Source organism: Microtus oregoni, unplaced genomic scaffold (genome assembly GCF_018167655.1).
Source record: "Microtus oregoni isolate MIOR12 unplaced genomic scaffold, Mior012 000153F_ref0000387, whole genome shotgun sequence".
Lineage (NCBI taxonomy): Eukaryota > Metazoa > Chordata > Mammalia > Rodentia > Cricetidae > Microtus > Microtus oregoni.
The window spans coordinates 791,120-813,200 of record NW_024544808.1 but is presented as its reverse complement, the minus strand read 5'-3'; positions in this window follow the sequence as shown (position 1 = coordinate 813,200).

Below are 22,081 nucleotides of genomic sequence, written 5' to 3'. Positions count from 1 at the left end.
TGATAGCCCAGGTATCCAGTTGTCTCTGTCATATACTGCACATTTTGAAAGCTGCTTGGTTGCATTTTCTGTTGAGCTCGTTGATTCTTTTGGACTTGAGTTTTGTGCATGATGATAGATATGAATCTATTTTCATTCTTCTACATGCTGATATCCAGTTATGCCAGCACCACTTGTTAAATATGCTTTCTTTTTTTCCTTTTGATATATTTTTCTTCTTTGTCAAAAAATCCGGTGATCAAATATGTGTGGATTAATATCCATGTCTTTGTTTTGGTTCCATAGGAAGTCCTATTTGTTAATAGTTTATCTTAGCTCCTACACTAATGGTTTTCTGCCCAGAAAGTCTTTTCCTGTGTGAATAAGTTCAAGGCTATTCCCCACTTTCTCTTCTGTCAGGTTCAGCATATGTGGTTTTATGTTGAGGTCTTTACAAACATTTGGACTTGAGTTTTGTGCAAGGCGGTTAAGTGTGGATCTATTTGGATTCTTCTACATTCAGTGATACAAGTTCATATGTAGAAGATGCTGGCATTTTTCAAGTATATATTTCTGGTTTCTTATTAAAAATCTAATGTCTGAAGGTGTGTGAATTTATGTCTGGCTCTTCAATTCCTTTGACAAATGTGTCTGTTTCTGTGCCAATATCATGCTGTTTTTATTACCACAACTCTGAAATACAACCAGATATTGGGGATGGTGAGACCTCCAGCAGTTCTTTTATTGTTCAAGATTATTTTAGCTATCCTGTGTTTTTGTGTTTCTATTTGAAACTGAAAATTTTCCCTCAAGATCTGTGAATAATTATGTAGTAATTTTGATGGAAATTTTGGTAGGATCACCAATTTTACTTATATCCTACCAATCCATGAACATTGGAGATCTTTATATCTTATGTTACCTTCAATTATTTCAATGACTGGAAGTATTTATCATATAAATATTTTACTTGCTAATATCCCAAGATATTTTGATATTATTTGAAGCTAATATGAAAATTGTTACTCTTCTGTTATCATCCCCAGTGTGTTTGTCATTTGTGTATTTTGGAGGGCTAATCATTTTCTTTATTGATTTTGTATACGGCTACTTTGCTGAAAGTGTTTATCAGCTGTAGGAGTTTTTTGTGAAATTGTTTAGCTCATTTGTGTCATGCCATCTGAAACGAAAGATACTTGACTTCTTGCTTTCCTATTTGTTTCCCTTTTATCTCTGTAAGTTGTCATGTTTCTCTCCTAAGACTTCAACTGCTATATTGTATAGATATGGAGAAGGTGGAAAACCTTGTCTTGTTCCTGATTTCAGTGGGATCACTTTGAGTTTTTCTTCATTTAATTTGATGTTGGCTGTAGGCCTGCTGTAAATAGTCTATTATATTTATGTATCTCTCTTGTATCCTTAATCTCTTTATTCCCATGACTTTTATTATTAAAGTGTGTTGATTTTGTCAAAGGCTCTTCCTGAATCTAATGAGATGACCATGTGGGTTTTTTTTGTTTTTATTTTAATTAATTTTTTTAATTAAAAATTTCTGCCTCCTCCCCGCCTCGCTTTTCCCTCCCCCTCCCCCCACTCCCACACCCCACTCCCCTATCCCCCTCTCAAGTCCAGAGAACAGTCAGGGTTCCCTGCCCTGTGGGCAGTCCAAGGTCCTCCCCATCCATCCAGGTCTAGGAAGGTGAGCATCCAAACCGGCTAGGCTCCCACAAAGCCAGTACATGCAGTAGAATCAAAACCCGGTGCCATTGTCCTTGGCTTCTCAGCAGCCCTCATTGTCCACCATATTCAGTGAGTCCGGTATTGTCCCATGCATTTTCAGTCCCAGTCCAGCAGGCCTTGGTGATCTCCTAATAGATCAGCCCCAATGTCTCAGTGGATGGGTGCCCCCCTTGTAGTCTTGACTTCCTTGCTCAGGTTCTCCCTCCTTCTGTTCCTCATTTGGACCTTGGGAGCTCAGTCCATTGCTCCACTGTGGGTCTCTGTCTCTATCTCCATCCATCGCCAGATGAAGGTTCTATGGTGATATGCAAGATATTCGTTAGTATGGCTATAGGATCGGGCCATTTCAGGCTCTCTCTCCTCAGCTGCCCAAGGACCTATTTGGGTACATCTCTCTGAACCCCTGGGAACGCCTCTAGAGTCAAGTGTTTTGCCAACCCTAAAATGGCTCCCTTAATTAAGATATCTACTTCCCTGCTCCCATATCCAACCTTCCACTATCCCAACCATCTCATTCTCCCAAGTTCTCCCTCTCCTCCTCTTCTCACTTTTCTCTCCCCATCTCCCCTTTCCCCCATCCCACCCCACCCCCAAGTTCCCAAATTTTTGCCCAGCAATCTTGACTACTTCCAATATCCAGGGGAAAACTATATGTTTTTCTTTGTGTTCACCTTCTTATTTAGCTTCTCTAGGATGGCGAATTATAGGCTCACTGTCCTATATTTATGGCTAAAAGCCAATTATGAGTGAGTACATCCCATGTTCATCTTTTTGTGTCTGGGTTACCTCACTCAGAATAATGTTTTCTATTTCCATGCATTTGCATGCAAAATTCAAGAAGTCATTGTTTTTTACCGCTGAGTAGTACTCTAATGTGTATATATTCCACACTTTCTTCATCCAGTCTTCCGTGGAAGGGCATCTAGGTTGTTTCCAGGTTCTAGCTATTACAAATAATGCTGCTATGAACATAGTTGAACAAATACTTTTATAGTATGATAGTGCATATCTTGGGTATATTCCCAAGAGTGGTATTGCTGGGTCCTGGGGTAGGTTCATCCCAAATTTCCTTAGAAACCACCACACTGCTTTCCATAGTGGATTCACAAGTTTGCATTCCCACCAGCAATGGATGAGTGTACCCCTTTCTCCACAACCTCTCGAGCAAAGCCTATCATTGGTGTTTTTTATTTTAGCCATTTTGACAGGTGTAAGATGGTATCTCAAAGTTGTTTTTATTTGTATTTCCCTGATCGCTAAGGAGGTTGAGCATGACCTTAAGTGTGTTTTGGCCATTTGAACTTCTTCTGTTGAGAATTCTCTGTTCAGTTCAGTGCCCCATTTTTTTAATTGGGTTAATTAGCATTTTAACGACTAGTTTCTTTTTTTAAGTTTTATTTATTTATTATATACTCAATATTCAGTCTGTGTGTACGCCTACAGGCCAGAAGAAGACACCCGAATCCATTACAGATGGTTGTGAGCCACCATGTGGTTGCTGGGAATTGAACTCAGGACCTTTGGAAGAGTAGGCAATGCTCTTAACCTCTGAGCCATCTTTCCAGCCCCTAATGTCTAGTTTCTTGAGTTCTTATATATTTTGGAGATTAGACCTTTGTCAGTTGCGGGGTTGGTGAAGATCTTCTCCCAGTCAGTGGGTTGCCTTTTTGTCTTAGTGAAAGTGTCCTTTGCTTTACAGAAGCTTCTCCATTTCAGGAGGTTCCATTTATTCAATATTGCCCTTAATGTCTGTGCTGCTGGGGTTATATGTAGGAAGTGGTCTCCTGTGCCCATATGTTGTAGAGTAGTTCCCACTTTCTCTTCTATCAGGTTCAGTGTGTTCAGACTGATACTGAGGTCTTTAATCCATTTGGACTTGAGTTTTGTGCATGGTGATAGATATGGATCTATTTTCATTTTTCTACAGGTTGACAACCAGTTCAGCCAGCACCATTTGTTGAAGATGCCCTCTTTCTTCCATTGTATACTTTTAGCTCCTTTATCGAAAATGATGTGTTCATAGGTTTGTGGGTTAAAATCTGGGTCTTCTACTCGATTCCATTGATGTACTTCTCTGTTTTATGCCAGTACCAAGCTGTTTTCAATACTGAAGCTCTGTAATAGAGTTTGAAATCAGGGATGGTAATGCCTCCAGGTGTTCCTTTATTGTATAAGATTGTTCTGGCTATCCTGGGTTTTTTGTTTTTCCATATAAAGTTGATTATTGTCCTCTCAAGGTCTGTGAGGAATTTTGATGGGGATTGCATTGAATCTATAAATTGCCTTTGGTAGAATTGCCATTTTTATTATGCTGATCCTCCCAATCCAAGAACAAGGGAGATCCTTCCATTTTCTGGTATCCTCTTCAATTTCTTTCTTCAAAGCCTTAAATTTCTTGTCAAATAGATCTTTCACTTCCTTGGTCAGAGTTACCCCAAGATATTTTATGCTATTTGTGGCAATTGTGAAAGGTGATGCTTCTCTGAATTCCCTCTCTGCATCCTAATCTTTAGTGTATAGGAAGGCAACTGATTTTGTAGCGTTGATCTTGTATCCTGCCACATCACTAAAGGAGTTTATCAGCTGTAGGAGTTCTTTGGTAGAGTTTTAGGGGTCGCTTATGTACACTATCATATCATCTACAAATAACGAAAGCTTAACTTCTTTTTTTTTCCAATTCGAATCCCCTTGATCCCCTTATGTTGTCTTATTGCTCTTGCTAGAACTTCAAGCACTATATTGAAGAGGTATGGAGAAAGTAGACAGCCTTGTCATGTTCCTGATTTTAGTGGGATGGCTTTAAGTTTCTCTCCATTTAATTTGATTTTAGCTGTCAGCTTGCTGTATATAGCTTTTATTATATTTAGATATGACCCTTCTATCCCTACTCTCTCCAAGACCTTAATCATAAAAGGATGTTGAATTTTGTCAAATGCCTTTTCAGCGTCTAATGAAATGATCATATGTTTTCTTCTTTCAGTTTATTTATATGATGGATTACATTGATAGATTTTCCTATGTTAAACCAGCCCTGCATTTCTGGGATGAAGCCTACTTGATCATAATGGATAATTTTTCTAATGTGATCTTGGATTCGGTTTGCCAGTATTTTATTGAGAATTTTTCCGTTGATGTTCATGAGTGAGACAGACCTGTAATTCTCTTTCTTGGTTGAGTCTTTGTGTGGTTTAGGTATCAGGGTAACTTTAGCTTCATGAAAGAATTTGGCAATGCCACTTCTGTTTCTATATTGTGAAATACATTAAGGAGTATAGGTATTAATTCTTCTTGGATGTTCTGGTAGAATTCTGCATTGAAACCATCTGGTCCTGGGCTTTTTTTGGAAGGGATTTTTTTTTATAACAACTTCTAATTCTTTGCGACTAACAGGTCTATTTAGATTGTTCACCTGGTCTTGGTTTAACTTTGGTATATGGTACTTATCTAAAAAGGTGTCCATTTCTTTTGCATATTTCAGTTTTGTGACACACAGGCTTTTGTAGTAAGATCTAATGATTCTCTGAATTTCCTCTGTGTCTGTAGTTATATCCACCTTTTCATTTCTGTTCTTATTAATTAGCGTGTTCTCTCTCTGCCGTTTGATAAGTTTGGATAGGGGTCTGTCAATCTTGTTGATTTTCTCCAAAAACTAACTCTTTGTTTCATTGATTCTTTGGATTATTTTCTGTGTGTCTATTTTGTTGATTTCAGCCCTCAGTTTGATTATTTCCAGTCTTCTACTCTTCCTGGGTGAGTCTGCTTCTTCTTCTTTTATTTATTTATTTATTTTTTTTTTGGAGCTTTCTGGGTGCTGTTAATTCTACGATGTGTGCTTTCCCTGTTTTTTTTTAAACTGCTTTTTACCCAAAAAGCTTTTATTTTTTTAACTTTTTTTTATTGAGAAAAGGAAAAAAAAACAAACAAGTTTCCTCCTCCTCCCTGCCACCCTTCTCCCCCTCCTCCCGCCCTTCTCCCCCTCCCCCCACTACTCTCCCCCTCCCTCTACAGTCCAAAGAGCAGTCAGAGTTCCCTGCCCTGTGGTAAGTCCTATGTCCTACCCCCTCCGTCCATTCCTAGGAAGGTGAACAACCAATCTGGCTAGGCTCCCACAAAGCCAGCACATTACGTAGGTTCAAAACCCCGTGCCATTGGCCTTGGCTTCTCATCAGCCCTCATTTTTCGCCATGCTCAGAGAGTCCAGTTTTATCCCATGCTTATTCAGTCACAGTCCATCTGGCCTTGGTGAGCTCCCAATAGATCAGCTCCACTGTCTCAGTGGGTGGGTGCTCCCCTCGTGGTCCCGACTTCTTTGCTCATGTTCTCCCTCCTTCTGCTCCTCATTGGGACCTTGGAAGCTCAGTCCAGTGCTCCAGTGTGGGTCTCTGTCTCTATCTCCATCCATCACCAGATGAAGGTTCTATGATGATATGCAAGATATTCGTCAGTATTGCTATAGGATAGGGTCATTTCAGGTTCCCTATCCTCAGCTGCCCAAGGAACTAACTGGGGACCTCGGCTTGGGCATCTGGGAGCCACTCTAGGTTCAAGTCTCTTGCCAACTCTAAGGTGGCTCCCTTAACTAAGAATCATGCTTCCGTGCTCCCCTATCAAACCTTACTTTATCCCAATCCACCTTTTTCCCCAAGTTCCCACCATTCTCCCCTTCTACCTTTTCTTTCCCCATCTCCCCTTACCCCCATCCCACCCCACCCCCAAGATCTCAAATTTCTCCCCGGCAATTTTGTCTACTTCCCATAGCCAAGAGGACAACTATATGTTTTTCCTTTGGTTCACCTTCTTACTTAGCTTCTTTGGGATCACCAATTGTAGACTCCATGACCCTTGTTTATGGCTAGAAACCAATGATGAGTGAGTACATCCCATATTCATCTTTTTGGGTCTGGGTTACTTCCCAGTGTTTTCTATTACCATCCATTTGCATGCAAAGTTTGAGAAATCATTGTTTTTTGCCGCAGCGTAGTACTCTAATGTATAGATATTCCACACTTTCTTCATCCATTCTTCCATTGAAGGGCATCTAGGTTGTTTCCAGGTTCTGGCTATTACAAATAATACTGCTATGAACATAGTTGAACAAATGCTCTTGTCATATGATAGGGCATCTCTTGGGTATATTCCCAGGAGTGGTATTGCTGGGTCCAGGGGTAGGTTGATCCCGAATTTCCTGAGAAACCGAAACACCGATTTCCAAAGTGGTTGCACAAGATTGCATTCCCACCAGCAATGGATGAGGGTACCCCTTCCTCCACAGCCTCTCCAGCAAAGGCTATCATTGGAGTTTTTTTTAGCCATTCTGACAGGTGTAAGATGATATCTCAAAGTTGTTTTGATTTGCATTTCCCTGATCGCTAAGGAGGTTGAGCATGACCTTAAGTGTCTTTTGGCCATTTGAACTTCCTCTGCTGAGAATTCTCTATTCAGTTCAGTGCCCCATTTTTTAATTGGGTTAATTAGCATTTTAAAGTCTAGTTTCCCGAGTTCTCTATATATTTTGGAGATCAGACCTTTGTCTGTTGCGGGGTTGGTGAAGATCTTCTCCCAGTCAGTAGGTTGCCTTTTTGTCTTGGTGACAGTGTCCTTTGCTTTACAGAAGCTTCTCAGTTTTAGTAGGTCCCATTTATTAAATGTTGCCCTTAATGTCTGTGCTGTTGGGGTTACACGTAGGAAGCGATCTCCTGTGCCCATCTCCTGTGGGGTACTTCCCACTTTCTCTTCTATCAGTTTCAATGTGTTCTGACTGATAGTGAGGTCTTTAAGCCATTTGGACTTGAGTTTTGTGCATGGTGATAGATATGGGTCTATTTTCATTCTTCTACAGGTTGACATCCAGTTATGCCAGCACCATTTGTTGAAGATGCTTTCTTTCTTCCATTGTATACTTTTGGCTCCTTTATCAAAAATGAGGTGTTCATAGGTTTGTGGGTCAAAATTCAGGTCTTCTATATGATTCCATTGGTCGACTTCTCTGTCTTTATGCCAGTACCACACTGTTTTCATCACTGTAGCTCTGTAATAGAGTTTGAAGTCAGGGATGGTAATGCCTCCAGACAATCCTTTATTGTATAGGATTGTTTTGGCTATCCTGGGTTTTTTGTTTTTCCATATAATGTTGATTATTGTCCTCTCAAGATCTGTGAAGAATTTTGAAGGGACCTTGATGGGGATTGCATTGAATCTATAAATTGCCTTTGGTAGAATTGCCATTTTTACTATGTTGATCCTCCCAATCCAAGAGCAAAGGAGGTCCTTCCATTTTCTGGTATACTCCTCAGTTTCTTTCTTCAATGCCTTGAAGTTCTTGTCAAATAGATCTTTCACTTCCTTGGTTAGAGTTACCCCAAGATATTTTATGCTGTTTGTGGCTATCGTGAAAGATGAAGCTTCTCTGATTTCCCTCTCTGCTTCCATATCCTTTGTGTATAAGAGGGTGACTGATTTTTTGGAGTTTATCTTGTATCCTGCCACATTACTAAAGGTGTTTATCAGCTGTAAAAGTTCTTTGGTGGAGTTTTGGGGGTCGCTTATGTACACTATCATATCATCTGCAAATAACGAAAGTTTCACTTCTTCCTTTCCAATTCGAATCCCCTTGATCCCCTTATGTTGTCTTATTGCTATTGCTAGAACTTCAAGCACTATATTGAGGAGGTATGGCGAGAGTGGACAGCCTTGTCGTGTTCCTGAGTTTAGTGGGATGGCTTTAAGTTTCTCTCCATTTAATTTGATGTTAGCTTTCGGCTTCCTGTATATAGCTTTTATTATATTTAGGTATGACCCTTGTATCCCTAATCTCTCCAATACTTTTATCATTAAGGGATGTTGAATTTTGCCAAATGCTTTTTCAGCATCTAATGAAATGATCATATGGTTTTTTTTCTTTCAGTTTATTTATATGATGGATTACATTGATAGATTTTCGTATGTTGAACCAGCCCTGCACCCCTGGGATGAAGCCTACTTGATCATAATGGATAATTTTTCTAATGTGTTCTTGGATACGGTTTGCCAGTATTTTGTTGAGGATTTTTGCGTCGATGTTCATGAGTGAGATTGGTCTATAATTTTCTTTCTTGGTTGAGTCTTTGTGTGGTTTTGGTATCAGGGTAACTGTAGCTTCATAAATGGAATTTGGCAATGCCTCTTCTGTTTCTATATTGTGAAATACATTAAGGAGTATAGGTATTAGTTCTTCTTGGAAGTTCTGGAAGAATTCCGCATTGAAGCCATCTGGTCCTGGGCTTTTTTTGGTGGGGAGGGTTTTGATAACCTCTTCTAATTCTTCTCGACTAACAGGTCTATTTAGGTTGTTCACCTGGTCCTGGTTTAACTTTGGTATATGGTATTTATCTAAAAAAGTGCCCATTTCCTTTACATTTTCCAGTTTTGTGGCATATAGGCTTTTGTAGTAAGATCTCATAATTCTCTGAATTTCCTCTGTGTCTGTGGTTATGTCCCCCTTTTCCTTTATGATCTTATTAATTTGCAAATTCTCTCTCTGCCGTTTGATTAGTTTGGATAGGGGTTTGTCAATCTTGTTGATTTTCTCCGGGAACCAGCTTTTTGTTTCATTGATTCTTTGTATTGTTTTCTGTGCTTCTATTTTGTTGATTTCAGCCCTCAGTTTGATTATTTCCAGTCTTCTACTCCTCCTAGGTGAGTCTACTTCTTTTTTTTCTAGAGCTTTCGGGTGGGCTGTTAAGTCTCCAATGAGAGCTTTCTCTGTTTTCTTTAAGTGGGCACTTAGTACTATGAACTTTCCTCTTAGGACTGCTTTCATAGTGTCCCATAAGTTTAAGTATATTGTTTCTTTATTTTCATTGAATTCCAAGAAGACTTTAATTTCTTTCCTAATTTCTTCCTTAATCGAGGTATGGTTCAGTAGTTGACTGTTCAGTTTCCATGAATTTGTAGACTTTCTGGGGGTAGGATTGTTGTTGAATTCTAACTTTAATCCATGGTGATCTGATAAGACACAGGTGGTTACTAATATTTTTTTGTAACTGTGGATGTTTGCTTTGTTACCGACTATGTGGTCGATTTTTGTGAAGGTTCCATGAGCTGCAGAGAAGAAGGTATATTCTTTCCTATTTGGGTGGAATGTTCTATAGATGTCTGTTAAGTCCATTTGATTCATTACCTCCATTAATTCTCTAATTTCTCTGTTAGGTTTCTGTCTGATTGACCTGTCCATTGGTGAGAGAGGAGTGTTGAAGTCTCCTACTATTAGTGTGTGCAGTTAAATGGCTGCCTTGAGTTTTAGCAATGTTTCTTTTATGTACGTGGGTGCTTTTATATTAGGGGCATAGATGTTCAGAATTGAGACTTCATCCTGATGAACTGTTCCTGTTATGAGTATAAAATGCCCCTCTCCATCTCTTCTGATTGATTTAAGTTTGAAGTCTACTTTGTTAGAGATTAGTATGGCCACACCTGCTTGTTTCTTAGGTCCATTTGCTTGATAAGCCTTTTCCCAGCCCTTTACTCTGAGTAGGTGCCTGTCTTTGTGGTTGAGGTGTGTTTCTTGTAAACAGCAGAATGTTGGATCCTGTTTTCGTATCCAATCTCTTAGCCTGTGCCTTTTAATAGGTGAGTTGAGTCCATTGACATTAAGTGATATTAATGACCAGTGGTTGTTAACGCCGGTCATTTTTTTAGTCGTAGAGTTTGTGTGTTTCCCTTCTTTGATTTGTGTTGGTGAAGGGTCTCTAGATGTCTGAGTTATTGTGGTCATTGTTGGACTCCTTGGTTAGTGATTTTCCTTCTATTACTTTCTGTAAGGCTGGATTTGTGGCTCCGTATTGTTTAAATTTGTTTTTATCCTGGAAAATTTTATTTTCTCCATTTATAGTGAATGAAAGCTTGGCTGGGTATAGTAATCTGGGCTTGCATCCATGGTCTCTTAGTTTCTGCAGTACATCTATCCAGGACCTTCTGGCTTTCATGTTTTCCATAGAGAAGTCAGGTGTAAGTCTGATAGGTTTACCTTTATAAGTAATTTGGCCTTTTTCTTTTGCAGCTCTTAATATTCTTTCCTTATTCTGTATGCTTTGTGTTTTGATAATTATATGGCGAGGGGATGTTTTTTTTGATTCAGCCTATTCGGTGTTCTGTATGCTTCTTGAACCTTCATAGGTATATCTTTCTTTAGGTTGGGAAAGTTTTCTTCTATAATTTTATTAAATATATTTTCTGGACCATTGAGCTGCACTTCTTCTCCTTCTTTTACTCCTATTATTCTTCGGTTTGGTCTTTTTATTGTGTCCCAGATTTCCTGAATATTTTCTGATGAGTGTTTTTTGGACTTGCTGTTTTCTTTGATCATTGTGTTTATTTTCTCTATGGTATCTTCAGAATCTGAGTTTCTTTCTTCTAACTCTTGTATTCTGTTGGTTATGCTTGTTTCTGTAGACTCTGTTTGTTTACTTAAATTTTCCGTGTCCAGCCGGCCCTCTGTTTGTGTTTTCTTCTTTGCCTTCATTTCAGTTTTCAAGTCTTGCACTGTTTCCATTATCTGTTTGATTGTTTTTCCTTGGTTTTCTAGGGTATCATTCACTGATTTATTCAATTCTTCAAACTTTCTGTTATATTTCTAATCCATTTCTATAAGGGCGTTTTTTATATGCTGTTTAAGGGTGTCAGTCACTTTCATGAAGTCAATCTTTTCTACTTCTTCTTGATTAAGGTGTTCATGTCCTCCCATTGTGAGGTCGCTGGTTTCTGGTGGGTTCATGTTGCTTTTCCGCTTGTTGGGCGAATTCTTGCCTTGGCGTCTGACCATCTCTTCTTCCAAATGCTCCCTTATGGATCTTCTTTTACCAGATCAGGTCTCCTTGCCTACCCAACGCTGGCTCTCCCCAACGTTGTCTCTCCTGGCGCCGAGAGATCAGGTCTCCGTGCTGGTTGGGCAGGTCGCAAAGAAAGCGCCTACCCTGCTTGGGTAACAGGAAACAAAGGGACCCCTGCCCACTTGGGTGCCCCGAGGATTCGGACCCAGTGCCCAGACAGGCTGGGCTGGTTGATGTTATGTGCTGAAAGAGGGCGGTGGGGCCGAATTGGGGAGGGTTCTGGATGGGAGCTGGGTGGGCTAGGAAGAAAGAGGCCATATGCAGGGAGTGGAGGCCCTGCAGAGAGCCCAAGAAGGATAGGGGGCCAAGGAACCTCTGAGCTCCCTTTCCCAGGCTGGCGCCGCAGGGCCACAAACTCACCCCAACGCTGTCTCTCCTGGCGCCAAGAGATCAGGCCTCCGTGCTGGTGGGCAGGTCACAAACAAAGCGCCTACCCTGCTTGGTGCAGGCAGGCCATAGAAACAAAGGGACTCTCGCCCGCTTGGGTGCCCGGAGGAATCGGACCCAGTGCCTAGACAGGCTGGGCTGGGTGATGTTATGTGCCGAAAGAGTACTCCAGTTATTCTTATTGTTTTTGGTAGCAGAGTTTGTGTGTCTCCCTTCTCTGAGTTGTGCTGGTGAATGGTCGCTAGATGCCTGAGTTATTGTAGGCAGTGTTGGCAATGTTGGATTCCTTGGGTTGCGATTTTCCTTCTATTTCTTTCTGTAGGACTGGATTTGTGGCTACGTATTGTTTAAATTTGTTCTTATCCTGGAATGTCTTGTTTTCTCCATTGATAGTGAACAATAGCTTTGCTGGGTATAGTAGTCTGGGCTTGCATCCATGGTCTCTTAGTTTCTGCAGTACCTCTATCTAGGACCTGCTGGCTTTCATGATTTCCATAGAGAAGTCAGGTGTAAATCTGATAGGTTTACCTTTATAAGTTACTTGACCTTTTTCCTTTGCAGCTCATAATATTCTTTCTTTAATCTGTATGTTTTGTGTTTTGATTATTATATGGCGAGAGGATGGTTTTTTTTTTTGATCCAGTCTATTTTGTGTTTTGTATGCTTCTTGAATATTCATAGGAATATCTTTTTTATGTTGGGAAAGTTTTCTTCCATAATTTTTTTAAATAAATTTTCTGGGCCTTTGAGCTGTAATTCTTCTCCTTCTTCTATCCCTATTATTCTTAGGTTTGGTCTTTTTATGGTGTGCCATACTTCCTGAATTTTTTGTGATGGGAATTTGTTGGATTTGCTGTTTTCTTTGATCATTGCGTTTATTTTCTCTATGGTGTCTTCAGAGTCTGACATTCTTTCTTCTATCTCTTGTATTCTATTAGTTATGCTTGTTTCTATAGTTTCTGTTCATTGCCCTAGATTTTTCATATCCAGTCAGCCCTCACCTCAGTTTGTGTTTTCTTCTTTGCCTCCATTTCAGTTTTTAATTCTTGAACTGTTTGCATTACCTTTTTGATTGTTTTTTTCTTGGTTTCCCAGGGTATCATTTACATATTTATTCATTTCTTCAAACTTTTTGTTATACTTCTCATCTATTTCTTTAAGGGCGTTTTTTACATGCTGTTTGAGGGACTCTATTGCTTTCATAATGTCCATTTTTTTTTCCTTCTTCTGGATTAGGGTGTTCAAGACCTTCTGTTGTGTGATCACTGGATTCTGGTGTTTTCATGTTGTTTTTCAGATTGGTGGAGGAATTCGTGCCTTGGCGCCTGCCCATCTCTTCCTTCAAATACTATCCTATGGATCTTATGGAACAGGATCAGGTTCCCTTGCTGACCAGGAACCTCGCTAAGATAGGGCCTACCTTGCTGTGGATAGGCTATTGAAGCAAAGCAATTCCCGCCGCCCCCCTTTGCCCTCAGCACCCCGTCCCAGCACCCAAACAGGCTGCGCTGGCAGATCCCGTGGCCCCGCAGAAGGGGATCATGTGGTTTTTGTATTTTTGTTTGTTTTTATGATATACAGCCTCTACGGTGATGATGTGTGATCCTTCTTGATGTGTTCTTGGATTCTATTTGCAAGTATTGTTTTTAGTATTATCACATCTATGCTCATAAGTGAAAATGTTTTGCAATTCTCTTTCTATTGGGGGTCTTTATGTGGTTTAGGCATCTGACTAACCATGGCCTCATAAAATTAATTAGGAAATTTCCCTTCTGTTAATATCTTGTGTAATAATCTGATGAGTATTAGCATCAACTCTTCTTTGACATTCTAGTAGCATTCTAATCTAAAACCATCTGGCCCAGGGCTTTTTTTGGTTGGGAGACTTCATGACTGCATCTATTTTATTAGGGGTTATAGGTCTGCGTAAATTGATCATCTGATCTTGATTTAACTTTGGTAGTGGCATGTATCAAAAAAATCCATTTCTTTTAGAGTTTCCAATTTTGTGAGTACAGGTTTTGAAAGTATGTCTTTATGATTCTCTTGGTTTCTTCAATATCTCTTGTTCTTTCACTCTTTTTATTTCTAATTGTGTTGAGTTAGATATTTACTCTTCACTTGTTAAGTGGGATAAACGTTCATCAGTGTTATTTATTTTCTCAAAGAGCCAACTCCTTCCTTCACCGATTCTTTATATTGTTTTTGTATGTTTCTGTGCTATTGATTTCAACCCCACGTTTGATTAATTCTTGCCATCTGTTTATTCTGCCTGTGTGCGCTTCTTTTTGTTATACAGCTATGTATGCTGCTAAGTTATTAGTATGAGATCACTCCGGGTTTTTTTTTTTTAATGTACACACATAGTGCTATGAACTTGCCTCTTAGAACTGCCCTCATTGTGTCCCATAAATTTGGGTATGCTCTATATTCATTTTCATTGGATTCTATAAAGTCTTCAGTTTCTTTCTTAATCTGTCTTGATACATTTTTTTTTCATTCAGAGAGATTTGTTCAGTTTGCATGAGTTTGTAAGCTTTTTGTTGTTTCTGCTTTTGATATCCCGCTTTAATTTACGGTAGTCTGTCTTAGTTAGGGTCTCTATTGCTGTGAAGAGGAACCATGTTCATGGTAACTCTTATAAAGGAAAACATTTAATTGGGGTGGCTTACATTTTCAGAAGTTTAATCCATTATCATCATGGTGGGACATGGCAGTGTGCAGGTAGACATGGTGCTGGAGAAGAAGCTAGAGTCTTACATTTTTTAGGCAACCGGAAGTGGTCTATATATTATACTGAGTGAAGCTTGAGCAAAGGAGACCTCAAAACCTGCCCCACAGTGACACACTTCCTCCACAAGACCACGCCAACTCCAACAAAACCACCCCTCCTACTAGTGCTGTTCCCATTTGTAGTTGAATTTCTTTGTGCCATCAGTTCCCAAATAATGACATAGAGATTTATTATTAATTATGAAAGCTTGTCCTTAGCTTAGGTTTATTCCCAACTAGGTCTCATAATTTAATTTAACCTTTTTCTATTAATCTCTGTTCTGCCGCATGGCTCTTTACCTCTCCTCCATTCTGTACACCGACTCCCTCCATGTCTGGCTGGTGAAATCCATGCACCTCAGATTATCCCCACAAATTCCTGTCTCTGCCTGGAAATCCTGCCTATTCCCTCCTGCATAGGTACTGGCCATTTAGCTCCTTATTAAACCAGTCAGAAGGTGTCTTGGCAGAGGCCCATCTTCACAATATCCAAAAGGATTATTCTACAACACCCTTTAGGGACCATTTTCTTTCAAAATACCACACAGTCTGATGCGATGCAGAGTGTTAATTTGATTTTCTTGTATCTCTTGAGACTTGCTTTGTGTTGGAATATGTGGTCAATTTGGAGAGAGTTCCATGAGGTCCTAAGAAGAAGGTATGTTCTTTTGTGTTTGGGTAAAATGTTGTGCAAGTATCTGCTAGGTCTATTTGGTGTGTAAGTCTGGTAGCTTTAGTCTTTCTCTGTTTAGTTTTTGTCTGGATGGTGTGTCTATTGGTGAGAGCCTGGTGTTTAAGCCTCCCACTATCCACGTGTGAGGGTCAATGTGTCCTTTAAGCTATAGTTGGGTTTCTTTTACAAGCTTGTTTGCCCATGTGTTTGTGACACAGATGTTAAGAATTACATTGCCTTTTTGGCAAGATTTTTCCTTTGAGGAGTGTGGTATCCTTCCCTATCCTTTCTGATTAATTTTGGTTTGAAGTCTATTTTGTCAGATATTAAAATGACTACACGAGTTTATACTTAAGGTCCACTTCCTTGGCATATTTCTAACCCTTTACCCTGAGGTGATATCTACCCTTAATGTTAAGGTGTGTTTCTTGGATGTAGCAGAAGGATGGATCAGTCCTGTTTTCAATTCCATTTGTTAGTGTCATGTTATTACGGAATGGAGACAATTGTTTCTGACAGATATCAATGGCCAACGATTTCTTAATTTCTGTTATTTTGGTGGTGGTGGTGGTGGTGGTGGTGGTGGTAGTGGTGGTGGGACGTGTGTGTGTGTGTGTGTGTGTGTGTGTGTGTGTGTGTGTGTGTTTGTGTGTGTGTGTGCTTGCCTGATTTTGACTTTGCTGATCTGGGTTTATTCATTTCCTGTGTTTTCTTGGATGTAGTTAACTCCTTTAGGCTGGAGTTTTCCTTCTAGCACCTTTGTAGGGCTGGATTTCTAGACAGAAATTCCTTAAATTTGGTTTTATCATGCATGGAACATCTTATTTTCTCTATGTACGGTGGTTGAAAGTTTTTCTGCATATAGTATCTGGGCTGGCATCTATGGTCTCTTAGAGTCTGCCAGTGATCAGTCCAGGACCTTCTGGCTTTCAGAGTCTCTGTTGAGAAGTCAGGTGTAGTTTTAATAGGTCTGCCAAATATGTTATTTGGCATTTTTCTCTTGCAGATTTTAATATTCTTTCTTTTGTTCTGTACGTTTAGTGTTTTGAGTGTTATGTGTTGGGGGGCCTTTCTTTTCTGGTCCAGTGTATTTGGTGTTCTGCAAGCTTCTTGTGCTTTGATAGGCATCTCCTTCTTTAGGTTAGGGAAATTTTCTTCTATGATTTTGTTGAAAATATTTCCGTGAAAGAACAATGATCAACTTCTCATGGAAAAACAAAAAACCCAGGATAGCTAAAAACAATCCTGTACAAGAAAGGAATTTCTAGATGCATAATCATCCACGAATTCAAGCTCTACTATACACCTATAATAATGAAAACAGCTTGGTATTGGCATAAAAAAAGACAGGAGGACCAATGGAATCGAATCTAAGACCCTGATATTAGTCCACACACCTATGAACACCTGGTTTTTGACAAAGCAGCCATAATTATACAATGGAACAAAGAAAGCATCTTCAACAAATGGTGCTGGCATAACTGGATGTCAGCATGTAGAACAATGCAAATAGATCCATATCTTTCCCCATGCACAAAACTCAAGTCCAAATAGATCAAAGACCTCAACCCAAATTCAGCTATACCGAACTTCATACAAGAGGAACTGGGAAGTAACCTTGAGTGTATTGGCACAGGAGACCACTTCCTACATATGACACCATTAGTATAGACCCTAAGAGCAGCATTTAATAAATGGGACCTCCTGAGACTGCTAAGCTTCTATAAGGCAAAGGACACAGTTAACAAGACAAAACAGCATCCTGATAATTGGGAATCAATCTACCTCAAGACCCAACAATACCATTCTTGGGCATATACCCAAAAGATGCTCAATCATAGCACAAGGACATGTGCTCAACTATGTCCATAGCAGCATTATTCATAATAACTGGAATGTGGAAACAACCTAGATGCTCCTCAACCAAAGAATGGATAAAGAAAATGTGGCACATTTGCACAATGGAGTATTACTCAGTGGTAAAAATACAATGACGTCATGAAATTTGTAGGCAAATGAATGGAACTAGGAAAAAAAAAATATCCTGCGTGAGGTAACCCAGACCCAGAGAGCCAAACATGGTATGTATCACTCACAAGTGGATATTAGATGCAAAGCAAAGGATAACCAGCCTATAGTCCATGACCACAGAGCATATAGGAAACACGGATCCCCACCACCCAAGGGGAATTAGATAAGATCTCCTTAGTAAATTGATAGTGTTGGGGGAGGGGGCAGTGGTATGGGAGTAGAGAGGGGAAAGGGGAGCCAGGAGGAGAACATGAGGAATTGTGAAGAAAGAGTTGGGTAAAGGACAGAGAGGGAGAGCAGGGAAAGAAATACCTTAAAAGAGGGAGCCATTGTGGAGTGAGCAGGAAACCTGCACTAGGGCAAGTCCCAGGAATGAACAAGGATGACCGCAGGTAAGAATCCAAGCAATCGTGGAGAGGATGCCTGAACTGGCCGTCCCTGTAATCAGATTGATGACTACCTTAATTGTCATCATAGAACCTTCATCCAGTAACTGATGGAAGCAGATGCAGAGATCCATAGCTAAGCACTGGACCGAGCTCCTGGAGTCCTGTCATAGAGAAGGAGGAGGGATATTATGAGCAAAGAGCCCAAGACCATGATGGAAAAACCCACAGACACAGTTGACTTAACCTAGTGGGAGCTGACTAACTCTGGACTGACAGCTGTGGAACCAGCATAAGACAGAACTAGGCCCTATGAATATGGGTGACAGTTGTATGGCTTGGGCAGCTTGTAGGGATACTGGCAGTGGGGTCAGGATTTATCCCTAGTGCATAAACTGGCTCTTTGGAATCCTTTCCCTTTGGAAGGATACCTTGGTCAGCCTAGATACAGAGGGGAAGGCCTTGGTCCTGCCTCAAGTGATATGACAGACTCTGTTGACCACCAATGGGAGGCCTCACCCTCTCTGAGGAGTGGATGGGGGTAGGGTGGGGAGAAGGTTGTGTGAGTGGAAGGAAGATGGGAGGGAGAGGGAACTGGATGGGTAGGTAAAATAAGATTGTTTTAAAAACTAAAACCAAAAAGAAAATATTCTCTGTGCTTTTGGCCTGCGTTTCTTCTCTTTTCTCTATTTCAATTATTTTTAGATCTATTCTTTTCATAGTGCCCGATTTCCTGTAGATCTTGTGTCAGGAATCTTCATTTTCTTTGATTGTCTCACCCATTTCTTTTACAGTATCTCCAGAGCCTGAGATTCTCTTCCATCTCTTGCATAGTGTTGGTGAAGCCTACCTGTGTAGTTGCTGTTTGAATTCTTAAATTTTTAGTTTCCACATTTCCTTCAGTTTTAGTTTTCTTTATTGATTCTATTTCCACTTTCGATCCTGAACGGTTTTATTCATTTCCTTCCATCGTTTGTTTTCCTGGATTTCCTTAAGGAATTTATTCATTTCCTCCTTAAGTCTATCTATCATATACCTAAATACTCTGTTTAGGTCTTTTTTGTGCTTCAGCTATGTTGGAATATTCAGGGCCTGCTGTGGCGGGGTTGCTCAGCTCTGCTGAAGGTGTATTATCCTGGTATTGGTTGTATTTTTTGATTATCTTGGCATCTAGGTTTGGGAAAGTTGTAATTTTAGGTGCTGATATCGGGTCTTTGTTGGCTGGTGTTTTGTTCCTTAGTTTCTGTTTCTCTCTCTGGTTTTTAGGAGAGTGTGGTAGCTGTGTTGCTTGTAGGAACGTTTTCCTGGGGTCCTGATAGGTGTGGCCACTGGGGTTCCAGGTGAAGCATGTTTCTGGGTATTGGTACTCAAGACGTAGGAATGGGCTGAGGTGGTGGAGTGTCTTCTAAATAGAGAGGAAAGCAGGGTGCTCCACTAGGATCTGCTTAGTAAGTCCCCTGGGAATGAGTGTAGAGAGGCCCCAGCAGAGGATCTGCTCTAGAGCTGGGGATGAGACTGGGGATTTGGAGGAATGGAGGGAGAGGTGAAGATCTGCCATCTGTGTACTGCTCCCATGGTCAGTCAGGGTGACCTGTGGGTTCCCAGGGGGTGCCTGCTGGAGTTGGGGGCTGGGATCAAGCAATGAGTGGTGGGAGGGAAGTTATGAGGGGAAGATCTGTGTCACCCAGCGGATATGGGGGGCAGCAGATGTTTTGCTGCAGAACTGGAGGATTACAGAGGAAGATATATGGTGTGTGAGAATTGCCTGTATTCTGTCAATCATGTTTTTTAATAAAACGCTGATAGGCCAGGCAGGAAGTATAGGTGGGTCAACCAGACAGGAAGTAGAGGCGTTGCGATTAGAACAGGAGAATGCTGGAAAGGAGAAAGTCCATTCCTCCCACTCCTGCCCAGACTCTGAAGAAACAAGATGTAAGCTGCCCCACTGAGAAAGGTACTGAGTCATGTGGCTAACATAGATAAGAATCATGGGTTAATATACGCTACAAGAGCTAATAAGTAGCCTGAGCTAATGGGCCAATCAGTTTTATAACTTATGGAGATCTCTGTGCGATTTTCTTTGGGACTTGACAACTGTGGGGTACTGGGCAGGACAGAAACCCCACAAGCCGGCTCTCAGTTACAGACAGGAAGCTTTGCAGTCGACCTAACTGACTCGCTTACAAGAGTTAAATTGTTTTAAAATAGCTTGTTGAATTCACCAAGTATACATTTGTACATAATTTAAAAATAAAATATTCCTGCATCTTTGCCTAGCAGGGAAGACACCATCATCAAGAAAGTGGGGAGACTTTCCATCTCCCTCTGCTGACCTTGCAATTTCTCTAAGTTCCGGAAACTCAACTACACATTCACACTCTTCCTCCAGAACCGAATTATGAAAAGATCATTTTCCTCCTCCTCCTGAGTTGTGGGTCGGGGAAGTCCAAGTGACAATTTCCTCCAAATCCTATAAAATATTGCCGCTTTTTTCTTTCTTTTTTTTTTTTTTTTTTTTGGTAGGCTTTCAGGATCTGAAGGTAAGTTCCTATTGCTGAAGAAAATGCAAATTTGAGATTCAGGACTTTGAGGAAAGGAGCTTGATGACCTGAAAATCTCCTCCCTGGAGCTGGCTCCCACAGTACCAGAAAGAGCTGCCATGGGAGAAAAGGAACGAACAGTCCTCCCCAGGTGTAACGCCCACAAAGTACAATAACCAGCGTGGCAAGATATGCCCAAAGATGCAATAATGGTGCTTACATCTTTGAGGTAACCAGATGCCACCGAATTGGATTTAAGGCCGACTCAATAGGAGGGATTTTATGCCCTCTGCTATAGACTTAGCCAACTACCCATGGCTGATGAAGAAGCTGAAGCCAGAGGAGAACTCCCTACCTGCTGCTTTCCTAAACTAGTAAAATATTTAGCTGTATACCCACAGAAAAACGTAGACCTCACTCCTCATCCAAAATGCCTTTTTAAAATAGCGGATGAAAACTATTACAAAGATCTATAGCTAGTCAAAATGCAGATAAGAAATGGCACTGGGGTGCCCAGCCCCAACTGATGCATCTACAACAAAACCCCTACACCTACTCAGGAAACGTCTTGGAAGAGGGGGCAAATAGAGTATAAGAGCCAGAACAGGAAGTCTGCTGGGAAATAGTCCCTTCTATATATGACAGGAAGGCTGCACCCACAAAATCTCAACAATTAGATCACCCAAACAAGACCGCGACGAGGGCAGCCCCACTTGGAATGCCAATATGGAGGGGGGGGGGAAGTCTCACAAGGCTACAAATTTAGATGGAGAGCTACAAGCAATTTAATGGCTGCTGAGAGGAAAAACCAGTCTTTCTGACTGATATGATCCCGCACCCCAATTCTCTACACAATACCAAATGGTCATTCTTAAAAACATACATTTGAGCAACACTGAACTCAGCAGGCTGTATTGATATATGTGTATTTATAAGTGTGTGTGTGCGTGGGTGTGCAACAGTAATAAAAAAAAAGGTCATGAATTTAAGGGGGCACAGGCAGGGTTGGAGGGAGAATACAAAATCCTCAACTAAAAAAAAATAAGGTACAAAAAATTAAACTCCTCCGTTCACTGGTATCCTTCACCCTTAAGTTTTATGTGTTTCTTTGCTTCTCCCACTGCCCTCCCCCCATCTTCACCCCCTCCTTGCTGATTCGATTTCTCCAAACAGTATTCTTTCTGTTTACTTGTGTGTGTGTGTGCGTGTTTCATTAACCACTCTTACACCCTCCCCTCACCCCTTTACACCTACCTATTCCTGGTCATTCATAGACCCCCCCCCCCCATACTTCCATGCCATGCACACAAGTGTGTAAGAATGTATATGTAAGTATATTTAAATCTAATTTCCACACAGGACAGAAAATGTATAGCTAAGGTGCAGAGGTCGGCCCATAGGAAAAATTGCCATTTTGACAATCAAAAAGTTTGTACAAACTGAGCAGCAGTTGGTTTATTCTAGCCTCAGTTTCAGGCTGACTAAGAGAAACCAGGTACACAGTTTTTGCAAACACAAAGGGCGGGGGAAGTGGAGTGTGCATAGTTACTCTGTCCTCTACTGCCATCTAGTGGTCAGAGAAACTGAAAATCGTTTACAGGCTGACAAAACTGCCTCGATGGCTTTTAGGAAGCCCAGCAACTAAGCAGAATGGAAGACACTTGGAGCCTGGTGAAGGGTATGTAGCTCCGAAAGAAAAACGGGAAT